Below are 12,883 nucleotides of genomic sequence, written 5' to 3' on the forward strand. Positions count from 1 at the left end.
TTTCCATCCAAGGTTGGTTAACTTGCAGATGTAGAACCTGCAGATATGGAGAGCCGACTGGATATCAATAACATCAAAGTAGAAGTAAATAAGAGAAAAAATATCTTCAAGATTGGTAAAAGTAAATATTCCCCATGTTAAAATTTTAAATTCAGTTTAAACAAGGCAGCTTTCAAACATTTAGATGCTTTATGTGGAAGCTTCTTGCAGGCAAGATTATAGTTATGGTTTTGGGGGCCACAGTATTTATTAACAATGGTTTACCACAACCTTGTTTTCTCCTAAAGGTATATACATTTTAGATTCTTAGATTTGGCTGTATACAGTATAACTTTTATCTTAAACAACTGATAATATTTTTTAAATGTAAATGTTAATAACATTTAATGAAGTCATGATAACTATATTTCATTTTCCTTGAGGTGTAAGTTAAATATTCTACCTTATGACTTCCCAGAAACCCTGAGATTCACGTTTGGATAAGCTAAGATGTAGGATGATAAAAGTAATTACTTAAATAGGTTCTGCATTTCCAACTATTCCCATCTTAGTCATCTATGCGTATTCTGATAAGAACACATACATAGGCCAACCCACATACTCGCTGTAAGTGTAACTCAGCTAGCTTACTACGTGCAACTAAACATCAGGAGATCACAGTCCCACTTTCATACTATTTTAGAGTCTAAATAAAGATTTCTCACCGATAGGGGATGTTCAAGGAGCTGATTTCAAGCTCTCAATACACTGCAATAACATGTGCGGGGAGAGGTGAACTATAAGAGCTTAGCAATACCCACATGGTTTTCCTCTCAGCATCGTGTCCTAGTCTGTGTTTTCTTAGTCTATTATTCTAGGCTCCAATGTCATTCATTCAGATGGGGGAAAGGAGAGTAGCCTAGTTCAGGATTTTAAGAAGTGGATATGGGCCTGAGGACTGGCAGATTCCAACTTCCTTACCCCAAAGAAGGTCAGGTACTGGAGGAAGAACGGATTTGTTAACACGGTTATGATAACAATGATGGCAAGTAGAAAAGGGAGCATGGCGGCCAAGACAGCCACGATGGTGAGTCAAGCATCTGAGGAGAGGGAGGGCTTCAGGTTTGGAAGTGCACACCGCCCAGGTTCAGACCCAGACTGGGAAGGAGAAAAGCAGGGGAGGGGGAGTCGTTCCAGGATTGGGGGTGTTTGGGAAGGGGGTGAAAAGGAGGGAGGCAAGAGGCACCAGACGCACAGGCAGAGCAGCTGCTGAGGGCAGGCTTCCAGCAGGGCAGGAGGATCTCCAATAGCTGAGAAATATCCCCAGGGTCTTTTCAACTTTCTAGGAAGTTAGCACAATGCTGGGAAGCAGTAGAATAAGTCATCCTTCATAGCTAAATAGGATTCTCACCCCTATCCCAATTCTCTAACCCAACCCTTTCTTTTTATTTTTTTTTATTTTTGTGCGGTACGCGGGCCTCTCACTATTGTGGCCTCTCCCTGTTGTGGCCTCTCCCGTTGCGGAGCACAGGCTCCGGACGCGCAGGCTCAGTGGCCATGGCTCACGGGCCCAGCCGCTCCGTGGCATGTGGGATCTTCCCGGACCAGGGCCCCAACCCGCGTCCCCTGCATCGGCAGGGGGACTCTCAACCACTGCGCCACCAGGGAAGCCCCCATCCCTTTCTTGAATTGAGCCCATCACACAAAAAAAGTATGCCCACAAGAAATAGTTCCACACACCAAAACCCACATTGGAGACCCAGTTTTGGTCCCAAGAAAACCATTCTTAAACTTGGAACTTTCCCTTCAGGTTCAGCTACCTTACTTCTTTCCTCTGTTCTAAGCCCTTGCAATCATGTCATTTAAAAAAAAAAACGACAACAAGCAAATGAGATCATATTGAAATATCAGCTTAGTTTTTCCAATGAAGCAAAATATCAAAACGTTCCTTAGTATCGTCACTCAGTAACTTCTAACACGTACGATAAACTGTGAGAACACTAAACCATGCGAGCATGTTAGAAATAACATCATGAGCTCCAAAGCTCAAAACTGTAATTGTTGCATAGACATTTAAAATTGGAGCTTATGACACTGAAGTATCCCACAAAGTCAAGACAGCTAGCTACATTTGAGGGTTTTGTATGCTATCTGATTTAGTGGCCAAAACCATGATTGCTCGACTTACGCTCTTACCTATAAATTTATTTAAAACATACTTAAAGACCTCAAAACTTATGAAAGATGCCAGCTTAATAACACTCCCATGGGAGTTTTAATTACACTAAGGATGTTCAGAGTATTGACTATGAATTTCTCAAAGTCCTAGAAGTTATGGGGGTGGGTGGAGAGCTAATCAAGCATGCTGCTCTAGATTGCTTATAACCCTCCCCTTCCGCCTCCTCCTTTTTCTTACATTTATTGAAGTAGAAATAATGACTCCATCATAATGTGCTTGCAAATCCTGTATTTTAGATAGGATGAGTTTTGCCCCATTGAAGTGCAATACGTAATACTCTAAATAGGAAAATAAACTCGAAGGAGATTTTGCAGAGATGATAATAAATCTTGTTTTTCTCAGAAGTTATCAAATGTCTAATGTTAGCCCTGACATTTTAACGCAGAGTTCATCACAAATAGGTCCTTCCTCCTATGTTTATGTGAAAAGATTATACACTGTCCTCCCTCATTTCAATGATAAAAGCCCAATATTCCAAACGCCCATTATTCTTCACTCTGTATATAGCCAGTATGGGTTTGTGTTTTGAACTTCCTTGTGTCTAAATCAACCAAAGAAAGATTCAGGACCTGATTCCACAAAAGCAACCGCTGAGAACAGTAAAGACCATTATTTCCTCTCCCACTGCTGGCAGAGGTCAGCATCCCTGTCATTAGCCATGTCATAACATAATTGTATTACTACTCCTTCTGTGGGCAGATACTGAGCAATAACTGAACACATCATATCATTGCAAAAATGAAAAAGTGCCATTTCTTTGTCCCAATTTAGCATAAAATCAGTGAAAACAATCTTCAGAAATGACACTGCACTAAGAAACTGAAAGGAACTGTTATTACTCTGTGGGTATATATTTAAACTGATGCTCTGACATCTTCAACTAGAACCAAAAAAGAGGACTCTATTTTACTACTGGACTCCAATTGTGAGCTCCTATAATCCAATTTCTTTTGGTAACATTCAGCTCAATTAAGGGATACACTGTTACTTAAAATGGCCTTAATTAGACGAAACTCCAGTATGGTACCCATCTCTCAATGTCTGAAATAGAGCCATGCTTTAAGTTGCCAGAGGTGACCACTGTTACTTCCAGCCTACATGTTTCCGTCCAGTCTATGAGCTACACTGCTATTTCAAAGGCTGACCTATATACAGCAACGTGCCATCCGTTCTGGCTGTTTGTATAAGAGATGCCTCGCACAGTTGCCATAACCAGCATTGTTGCATTGTTCTCACTTTTCTCCTGCAATGGGCTATGTGAAAATGGAGGCCAGTTTGCATAGTGATGTGCTCATAACGTAATGTGCTCTTACGATAGAGCGATACTAAATTAAACTGTTTTCAAAAAAATTCCTCCTACAGAGTTTATTAACTGAACAATGTAAGTAGTGTTTTGGCAAAATCTATAGAGCAGCAGTGCTGGAAAATGTCAGCAAAGTAAAACCACCTCATTTTAGTTTAGAAAAGCTTCAGGAAGAGGACATCCATTTTCTGGATTAGGGTCTCTTCTGACATTGAAAAAAATGTCACTGGAGAAACTAGTTACAACTGTGTGATGCTGAAGCACAGAGAGATACTGGTTCCTCTGGGATTCAGCACACTGACTTTAGTAAAGTGTTGACAGATTTTAAATAAAGACAATTAGTAATTTATGATCTTATCATCCTATTGAAAACAAATAACCTGACAAAGTGACTGTTTCTTGTAATAAACTATGTATTCATGACACCTCTGAAAGAGACAAGGTTTACTTTGCAGTCTCCTCTCTCTGGGAGAAGTCAGGTCCAACTTGTTTTTACTAAATGTGGATACAGATTTCTTATTTCACCTCTTTCAAACTTCTGCCCACCTTTCAGATCCCTGCAGATCTACCTGAGTCACCGTAAAAATGAGTTCTGGTTGACTACATTCTAAGCAACTAAAACTGTGGAGTTGGACAGAAATTTTGTGCCAATGCTAATCATGATGGAGTAGAAAACACTAGTGCCCGGGTTTTCTGGGGCCTAGCAAACCTACTCAGTACACTGAATATAAGCTGGGATCAGTGACAAATATATTTGTTAGACTGCTACCCAGAGAAAGGCAGGAGCAGACATCCTGTGAGAAACATTTCCATGAAGTCTCTTCCTACTATTAAAAGTGTATCTTATGACTGTGCATCTTTAAAAATCCATTATTCCCTGGATAAGTAAAGTAGGAGACTTGCATCCAGTCTATAGAAAGGGTGGCTAATTTGCATTTTAAAAGAACAGTTTGCTCCTCATACACCGGGTGACTTAAAAGGAACTTCAATGAGCTAGTAAAGAAATTCTGAAGACTTTCTAAATTAATTTATTCAGTTCACAGCACAACCCACTAAAATTATTTAAAGCACTTAATTGGAAAATGATTTAATATATTGGAGTAATTCTTGATTTTCCAAAGCATTTAACTTTTAAATTAAATCTGACCCTACTATCACAAGAATGACGAGTGAAATGTGTATCCAAGTCATTACCTTCTTTTTGGAGCCTAAAATCACTGATAAATTTAATAGGATTTGTCCAGTTTCATTGCCAAAATGTTTCCGACCTTTTGGTTCCAATTACTACTGCGGAATGTGTCTTTACTATCCAAGATAAGACTGCCGCTTTATTATTAGTTAGTAGTAGCAGTGTTATAAGCAAAAACAAAATGTTGCAAACACAAGAGACCTGCTCATTAAGGCAAAACAGACTGTATTACCAACAAATAATGAAACTTCATCACGCAAACTTCTCTGGCCAAAGTTACCCATGCCTTCCATGCCTCTAGCTAAAAGGGCCCCTTCCTGCAGGATGAAAAGCCTTTCTGCCTTGCACAAGACTAGATTTCCCTGGTTTCTAACTTGCCTAAACATCATCAACACATGCACATCCCTTTTCCTGGGTTTTGCACTGTACACACGGCATCGGGGAGTTTCTCCACGGGGTGATATAACTCACAGCTCTGTGTGTGTGTGTGTGTGTGTGTGTGTGTGTGTGCGCGCGCGTGTCGACGGACCAAGACTCGGGAGTTGCGAGTTCGTTGCGTGATGGGGAGCCCGGGGGCCGAGGATGCAGCGCGCTAAATACCTCTGTATCGCGTAAAAAGCTGTTTGATGATGACTCGCCACCAGGCAAATGTTACTAGTCCCAACGATTTATCCAGCGGAATTCACCGAGAGGCCGACACGGAATTGCTCGCAGGGGCTGGGAGTATCTGACAGGGTTACCACGGAGCGGGAACTGGGCGTCTAAACGTCTCGCCCTGGGTCTCAGAGAACTCCATTCTCCCCGCCACGTTCACCGGGCGGGACTGCTTAGACACGTCCAAAAAGCCCGAGGCGAGGACAGCCGTGGACCTGCGGCTGCTCTCGGAGTCTGGTCCCCGCGCGTCCTCCCTCCGCGGGCTGAGAGTTCGAGGAACCCCGAGAGTCACTCCCTCCCTACGTACGCCCTGACTGCTGCATCCTTCGGACGAGCGGACCTCCGCGGTAGCCCCGGTCACCCTCATGGCCCGCCTCGCCTCGGGCCCCCGCGGCCTCGGCACCTGGGGTCACCGGGCTGTGAGCATAGCCCAGCCCGGGACCTGCTCCAGCCCCGCGCCGAGGGCGGCAGCTTTGGACGTGAACGCGACGCGCTCGCCCGGCTCCTAACAAACTTGCTGTTTCTGCGCGCACCCCTGGGCGGGAGCTGTCCCCCGGCCCCGGCGGCACCCCGGCCCGCAGGCCGGCGCCCGGACCGGTTCGGGAAAACAAAAGCGTTGCGGAGCGCTGTGCCCGGCGGGGGGCGGGGGGCGTCTCCCGGGTCCCGGCACCCCGACTCCCGGCGGCTCCCCTGGCAACTAATCCCGGGCGGGGAAGCGGTGCCACGAGCCCCCACCGCCGGGAGAGCAGGGAGGGAGGGAGAAGGGGAAACCAGAAAATAAACGGAATTCTCCCACTCTCTGCCCGTGTTCCCGGACCCCAGACACACCCCCAAAGTATTCCGCCGTTCTTTCCTAATTTTTTTCAACGCCCCCCCGGCAAACCTAGGCAGGGAGCCTTAGTCGCGAACAGCGGGAAGGAAAGGATCGAGCAAATCGTGTCACTTTCCGCACCATCGCGGGGGCCGGGCAAAGCCCGGGAGCGGCTCCGCAATATTTACTCCCCGAGGGCACGCAGGGCAGCCGCGGGCTGCGAGCCGAGCGCGCCCGGGACCGGCCTCGGGCGACCGACCGCCAGCTCCCACAGCCCCCTCCGCTGCCCTCCCCACCTCTTTCTCTGCGTCCCGCACCTCCCGCGGCGCGGCCGTTCCCCACCCGGCTGTCTGCTCCCCCAGCCCTATTCCCACTCTCCGGTGGAGGTGACTTTTCTAGGCAGCGCCGCTCTCGGGGCTGGGAGCCCTCAGGGAGCGCCAACCCTCTGCGTGCTGAGAGTGGGCCACTGTCCCAGGGACGCGAAAGGACTGCAGGGTGTGGATGGGCTGGAAAGGTCTCCCCTCTCCTGCTGCTCGCTCCCGCCTCCAGCCCTCGCCTCCCCGTGATCTCTGTCCCCCAGGAGGGTTTGCGAAGGCTAGGGCTGCCTTAAGGACTCGCAAAAGACCACAGGGGTAGTTCAAAGGGTAAATAGAAAAACAATGATCAGCACACAAGATTGGGCTAGAGGGAAAACACGTGGGCTTGCTAATTGCCCATTACTGGATTCTTGTCCTTTTCTAGTTGGAAGCCCAGTAATTCTCTTGGAGGTCCACGGAAGACCTGGAATCAGCCTCCCTATTTCTCTGTTCCGTAAGTGGGACGAGGAAAGCTCCAGTCACGTTTTCCCGCCTTCTCAAACCCGGAAACTTGGAACTTCGTGTCTCCTGGTGGTTGGAAAGTTTGGCGGATCTCGGCCGCTGTCCAACAGATTTATTCCCGAGGCTGTCCTTGGTGGGAACTCTAACAGGAGTGGGCGATAGTTACCCTCCCAGGAGGGAGCAGCCCCGAACACTGGACCCAAGGCCCTACAAAGAAGCCTGGAAATACTTCATCTGTTCCACATGTTTCTGGTGCCAAGAAGGATACTAATAACATTTCACCACCGGGCACAGCCTTCTAGTGCACGTTGATTGCCAACTGCTCCGTATAACTTTCCCATAGCTATGTTGCTTCCTTTGCAATTGAGAGCATCAGTCACGTACAAGCAGAAAGATCTGAAAGAAAATCTATGAGGACAGTATAGGAATGAGAAAATGAACATCACTGGGCGTCTATACATGGCCCCTTTAGGAACATTTTGTTAAGCATTGCTTTATACTTCTTACAGCCTTTTTCTTGTAAGCCATGGTTTTCTTTCTTCCCTTCATCATTTTTTTAAGACATGTTTATCGGAATATAATTGCTTTATAAAAAAATATGGAACGCTTCACGAATTTGCGTGTCATCCTTGCGCAGGGGCCATGCTAATCTTCTCTGTATCTTTCCAATTTTAGTATATGTGCTGCCGAAGCGAGCACACCCTCATCATTTTTATAAGTGGCAAGAATCCAGCTTTCTCCCTACCTCCAGATTAACATGGTGCAGATTGGTGTAGGGAGAGAGAAGTGTAAGAAAAAATAATTTTTCCCCACTGGATTCAGAAGAGCCTCCATATTTCCAGATCATTCAAGGCACAAAATAAAAACTAAAAAGTAGAAAATATGTTCTTTCTTTAAATAAAGATCTTTATAATAAAATTTAAATGAAGTTTTGTGGTTTGTAACATCAGTGTTCAAATTTCAATTGTAGATGCTAAAATGTGCCTATATGCATTTTCTTCCATGATTAAAAAAAAAACTTTTAGGTTTAAATTAAACATTTCTAAGCTTAAATTTCTGTCAGCGATCCAGCATTTATTACCATCGTATTACATCTCTTCAAAATTGGATTTTTAAAAACTTCCTTAGCATCTGTAATTGATTTCTGTTCGATGGCCTTGTGAACATCAGAAGATGAAATAGTTCAGGGCGGAAGCAATATTATCATCAACATCTTGACACCTGGGGGAAGATAACGATGTCTCCACTTTGCTCCACAGACTTACCACTTTCCTCTGTCTCGAGGGAAAATCCACGTGCAGTGTGTAGAGTCAAAATGACGGGTTTGTGTGTGCGTGGCGGGGTGTTATGGGTGAGAATGTGAACCGTTGATAAAAAAGCTCTTCACTCCAATCACTCATATATGGAGAGTAGCCCCTGAAGGTCAGTGGGGAGTGGAGATGAAAATGGTGTGAATGGTCAGTCATGCCTGTGTGATGATGTCTCCATAAAAATCCCAAAAGTACGGGGTTCAGAGAGCTTCTGGGTTGGTGAACAGTGGAGGTGCTGGGAAAGTGGTGGCCCCGGAGAGGGCATGGAAGCTCTGTGCCCCTTCCCAGGTACCTTGCCCTCTGTAGCTCTTGCATCTGTTTGTCCCTCTATATCCTTTGTTATACCCTTACATATTCAACTGGTAAACAGTAGTCAACTGTTTTCCTGAGTTCTGTGGGCCACTCCAGCGAATTAATCAAACCCGAGGAGGGGGCCATGGGAACCTCTGATTTATAGCTGATCGGTCAGAAGCACAGGTAACAACCTAGACTTGCAATTGGTATCTGAAGTGTGCGTGTGTTTGGTGGGGGTGGGGGTGGCAGTCTTGTGAGAATGAGCCCTTATCCTGTGGGATCTGATGTTATCTGCAGGTAGATAGTGTCACAGCTGAGTTCAATTGCAGGACATTCAGCTGGTGTCACAGAATTGCCTGATGTGGAGAAAACCCACACACCTGGTGTCAGAAGTGTTGAGTGTACTAGTAGCGTAAGAGCAAAGGAGAAACACAGGAGGAGGACCGAGTTTTACCCAATTCATGTGGGAATGTGAGCTGTTGGTAAAAAATTTAAAAATCCTTAACTCCAATCCCTCATACATAGAGAGTAGACCGTGAGGGTCATCTCGGTGTAATCGGAAAAAATACTCTTTTTACAATGCTCCACCCAAGACCTATCACGTATTGAATGGGTGCACTTCTACCAAGAAAAACTTGAGGAAATTTGAATAGCTCGACCTCTGAGTAAATCTTATTACTTTGGAAGATAAAATAGTAGAGAGTCATTATATTACTTTTCAATTTCTGGAACACTTAACTCTATGTCACAGCTAAGTGTACTCGTTTGTCCATTTATTCATGTATTTGTACATTCTTCAACAAAGCCACATGAACGGGGGGCGGGGGGAAGCACTATGCTATATGTTGTGTGTAGGTTAACATATAAAAACAAATCACTTAAAGCAGTTTCTTCTTTAGATGAGTTTAGAGTCTTATCCAGCAGTATTTCCAACATCGTTTGGTCAGTGGAGTCACCTCAGAAGCTTTGAAAAATACTTGTGCCCGGGGTCCTCCTGCATAGAATCTGATTCAATTCATTTAGGGTAGGGTCTGGGCAACAAAACATGAATGAATTATTGTATAAGGTCCAAAATACAATTTGGTCATCTGAACTAGGGACTTTATATACTCTCATTACCAGAAAGCATGTGTCTATGAAGGAAACATCTCCGTACTTGCATTGATGTAATAATATGGATAGCTACAATATATAAAATGCCTCCTATATCCTAGACCCGGTCCTCATTTCTTTACCTTTAATTTCACTGTCTCATTTAGTTTTACAAATTACATTGGAAATCCTAACCAGTAATTACAAACCACACTTAGTCTTTGATTTGGTACCCTGAATATTACCCATCTTCATTTTAATTATGGTTTCATAAATTGTAGTGTTTTCAAATTTGCAGTTGTTTTCCTTGACCACATTTTATGTTTACTGATTCTTTGTACTATGTCGGTAAGTCCTAAATCTTGTAGTAATTTCTCCAAATTACATACAGAATGTGTTACTTTAGGGAAAATATCCCCTAGACAGTTCATCCTCTCCGTGATTTATGAGAATCTTATAAAAATCATTCAACAACAAAGTGGTACTTCCTGAGGGACTTTTTTTTATTAGGTTTGGGAGTTAGTTTTTCTCTGAGGGAGACTCCCTCTATATAGGTACTATGAGAATGAAACATAGGGATTTATTTTGAAATACCAAATTTTAAAACTAAAATCAAAGTATGCCATATTTTATAACTAAATTAATATTCAGTCTTTCACTGGCCTCTTATTTAAGGGTGACCTTTCCAGTAAAACTAATGCCTCAATCTCTCCTGTAGAAGAGACTTGTTCTTTTTACAGACCATTCATTTGAACCCCACTGGGCCACCTTCTGTTTTAAGGCACCTCATTATGAATGTGTATATAGGTTGACCTTCCTAACAAGGTTATGGGGTGAAATAGCTGTTTGTTTCCTTAGAACCTAACCAACCCGGAGTCCTACACGTTTTAAAGTTTCGAAAAACATCATTAATGGTTTTGATGGGAAAGGTTTATATTTTATCAACTCGCTAGTTAGAATTTACTGTTGTCCAGAGTCATTCAATATTTTTCTAAAGTAATTCAAATGTAAACTAGAGTGATATGCAATACATAATATAATGCAACAAGAGAACGCAGAGTACTGAAGTTTGTTTCCTGGGGAGACTAGCGAGAAATGACTAGATTCTAAGTCTTTCAACCAGAAAATAAAGGATTTCAGAATGATGAGGAAAGTTTGAAGGAAATGATGTAGGGCCCACGGATACCTCACATGGTACCCAATGACTCATAAAATGCAGTATTTTTTTACATAATATGGGAAGTGTGCCATGCTTGTACATTTTACCATTGAGTGTGGTACAGTACTTTGATCTTCAACAATATACAACATTTGTGGCATAATAGCTATAATAGGACTATTCAGCTATTTTACACAGCAATAATCCAGTCCTCTCTCATCAGGATAAACTGTGAGGACAAATCCTTTCAAAATCAGAATTAGTTCCTTGTAGGAGAGGGAGGCTACAATTATGCCTTAAATAGGAGCAGCTGCAACATGGTATCGGCCTGGAGAGTGGCAGTGAAGTGTTTTTCCAATGCAATTAAATGGATTTTTTTTTAATGCAAACTAATGTTCTATAAAAAGTCAACTGCAAGGTGAGTAGGTGTCGGATTGATGAGATGAAAGGAACAAGCATTTTGCTTACCTGAGTTAATATTCCTGCCTTGGTAAATGAGATTTTGGTGAAAATGGATAATCAAGCCTCCTACTTTCCCATGAAGTGGGCCCAAAGGGGAAACAGAGTAGCACAAAGGAAAGAATTCTGTTTCACTTGTACACCCTGTGTCTTATTTCAAAATGTGTTCAAAGCTATGTTTTGTTATTGTTGCTTTTCAAAAAGATATGATGAGTCAACAGCAACACTTCGATTTAAACAAGAAAGGCAGCCCTTGGGTAGAAAAATCTCAATATAACTCATAGGACTTAAACTAGTCAGCACCTACCTCCACGGTGAGACAAAGAGGGAAGGGCACTTCGTTTTTGACCATCGAGATGATTAAAGGATTTGAAAATAAGAACTTTAAGAAAGATGAAAGGACCGGAGAGGGTAATACTGACAGGCAATGTAATATCTTCAAATTGTGTATCTCAAGAGTTCTTTGACAAACAGCCAGAGAACACCTCCACTGAAGATACGACATAAAGAACTGGATATAATTCTAGAGCACTGAGGATTTAGCCGCACATGAAAATAATTTCCCCCAGTGATCTTGAATGTATTGCCAAAGGAGAGTGTGGGCTCTCCTTAGGACAGATTTTAAAATCTCGGCACCCAGAGAAAATTTGTGAAGTCACCTAAGCATCCACTGACACCCCTCCTCTTCTTGAAATACTCCTTCCTTATAAAAGGTCCAGTGGACAGAGGGTTTGAACTTAGCTCTAATTATCTAAAGGGTTTTGTGCTCATAAATTTTAGTTAGGATAAAGTTCATCCAAAAAATGAACGAAGACATCTCCTGTAGCTCTTTGAAATCTAAAAAATGCTTTCTTTTACATTAGCTCTCATTCCTGAGTATTGTCAAGGACATTGGTTACGAACAGAAATAGCAACATCTGATTTTGCAGGCAAAATTTAAGATATGATATAAAACTAGGAATTAAAATATTTAATATATTTTTAGAATGGTACTTTTTAAAAAGGATAGTCTCAAATGATAGAGATGACCTTTTGGGATGGTCTCAGAGCCAAGAATGAAAGAAAAGGAATCCTCCCGCTTCACTATACTGTATTGTAATGCACAGCCTTCAATTCGCTAATTCGAAAATCACACATATTTAAGACAGCAAGAGACTCTTCAGCTCCCATTCAGGCTGATGGTTGCTGCCGGATCCCCACTCCTCCCACCAACTCTTCCAGGGCAGATTAGGCAGGTGACTCTTCACCCTTAACCTTCCCCGTTTCCACCTGTAGTTCCTGATCTCTGCCCTGATTAAGTACTCACTGCTTCCTTCCACTATAAATCTACTTATACTTGACCTTTACATAATGCAATTACCTGTCTATCCATGTATTGCTTTAATGTTTCCATTTTGTTCCTACTGGCATTCCAACATGTCTGTCTGTGTTAATGTGTTTGATGCTCTATTATAAGCTCCTAGAGGGAAGGGACAGAATCTCTTTAGATGGGATCGGTGGCCCTCATATATCAAGTCCCTAAAAAGTGTTCTTTGCAAGAAGGCAACTTAACTTGTATATTTTTCCTTGGTCTTAG

The 12,883-nt window shown here is 43.1% G+C and overlaps 1 non-coding gene across 1 annotated transcript; it reads right to left on the minus strand.

The window, feature by feature from the left end:
- Positions 1 to 7,585: 7,585 nt before the first annotated feature.
- LOC112398244 (U6 spliceosomal RNA) lies at positions 7,586 to 7,692 on the minus strand. The gene has a single exon (XR_003002962.1). It is a non-coding gene; the product is annotated as a U6 spliceosomal RNA (small nuclear RNA).
- Between the last annotated feature and the right edge of the window lie 5,191 nt (positions 7,693 to 12,883).

The sequence above is a fragment of the Neophocaena asiaeorientalis genome, unplaced genomic scaffold (assembly GCF_003031525.2).
Source record: "Neophocaena asiaeorientalis asiaeorientalis breed wild unplaced genomic scaffold, Neophocaena_asiaeorientalis_V1.1 scaffold226, whole genome shotgun sequence".
Taxonomy (NCBI): domain Eukaryota; kingdom Metazoa; phylum Chordata; class Mammalia; order Artiodactyla; family Phocoenidae; genus Neophocaena; species Neophocaena asiaeorientalis.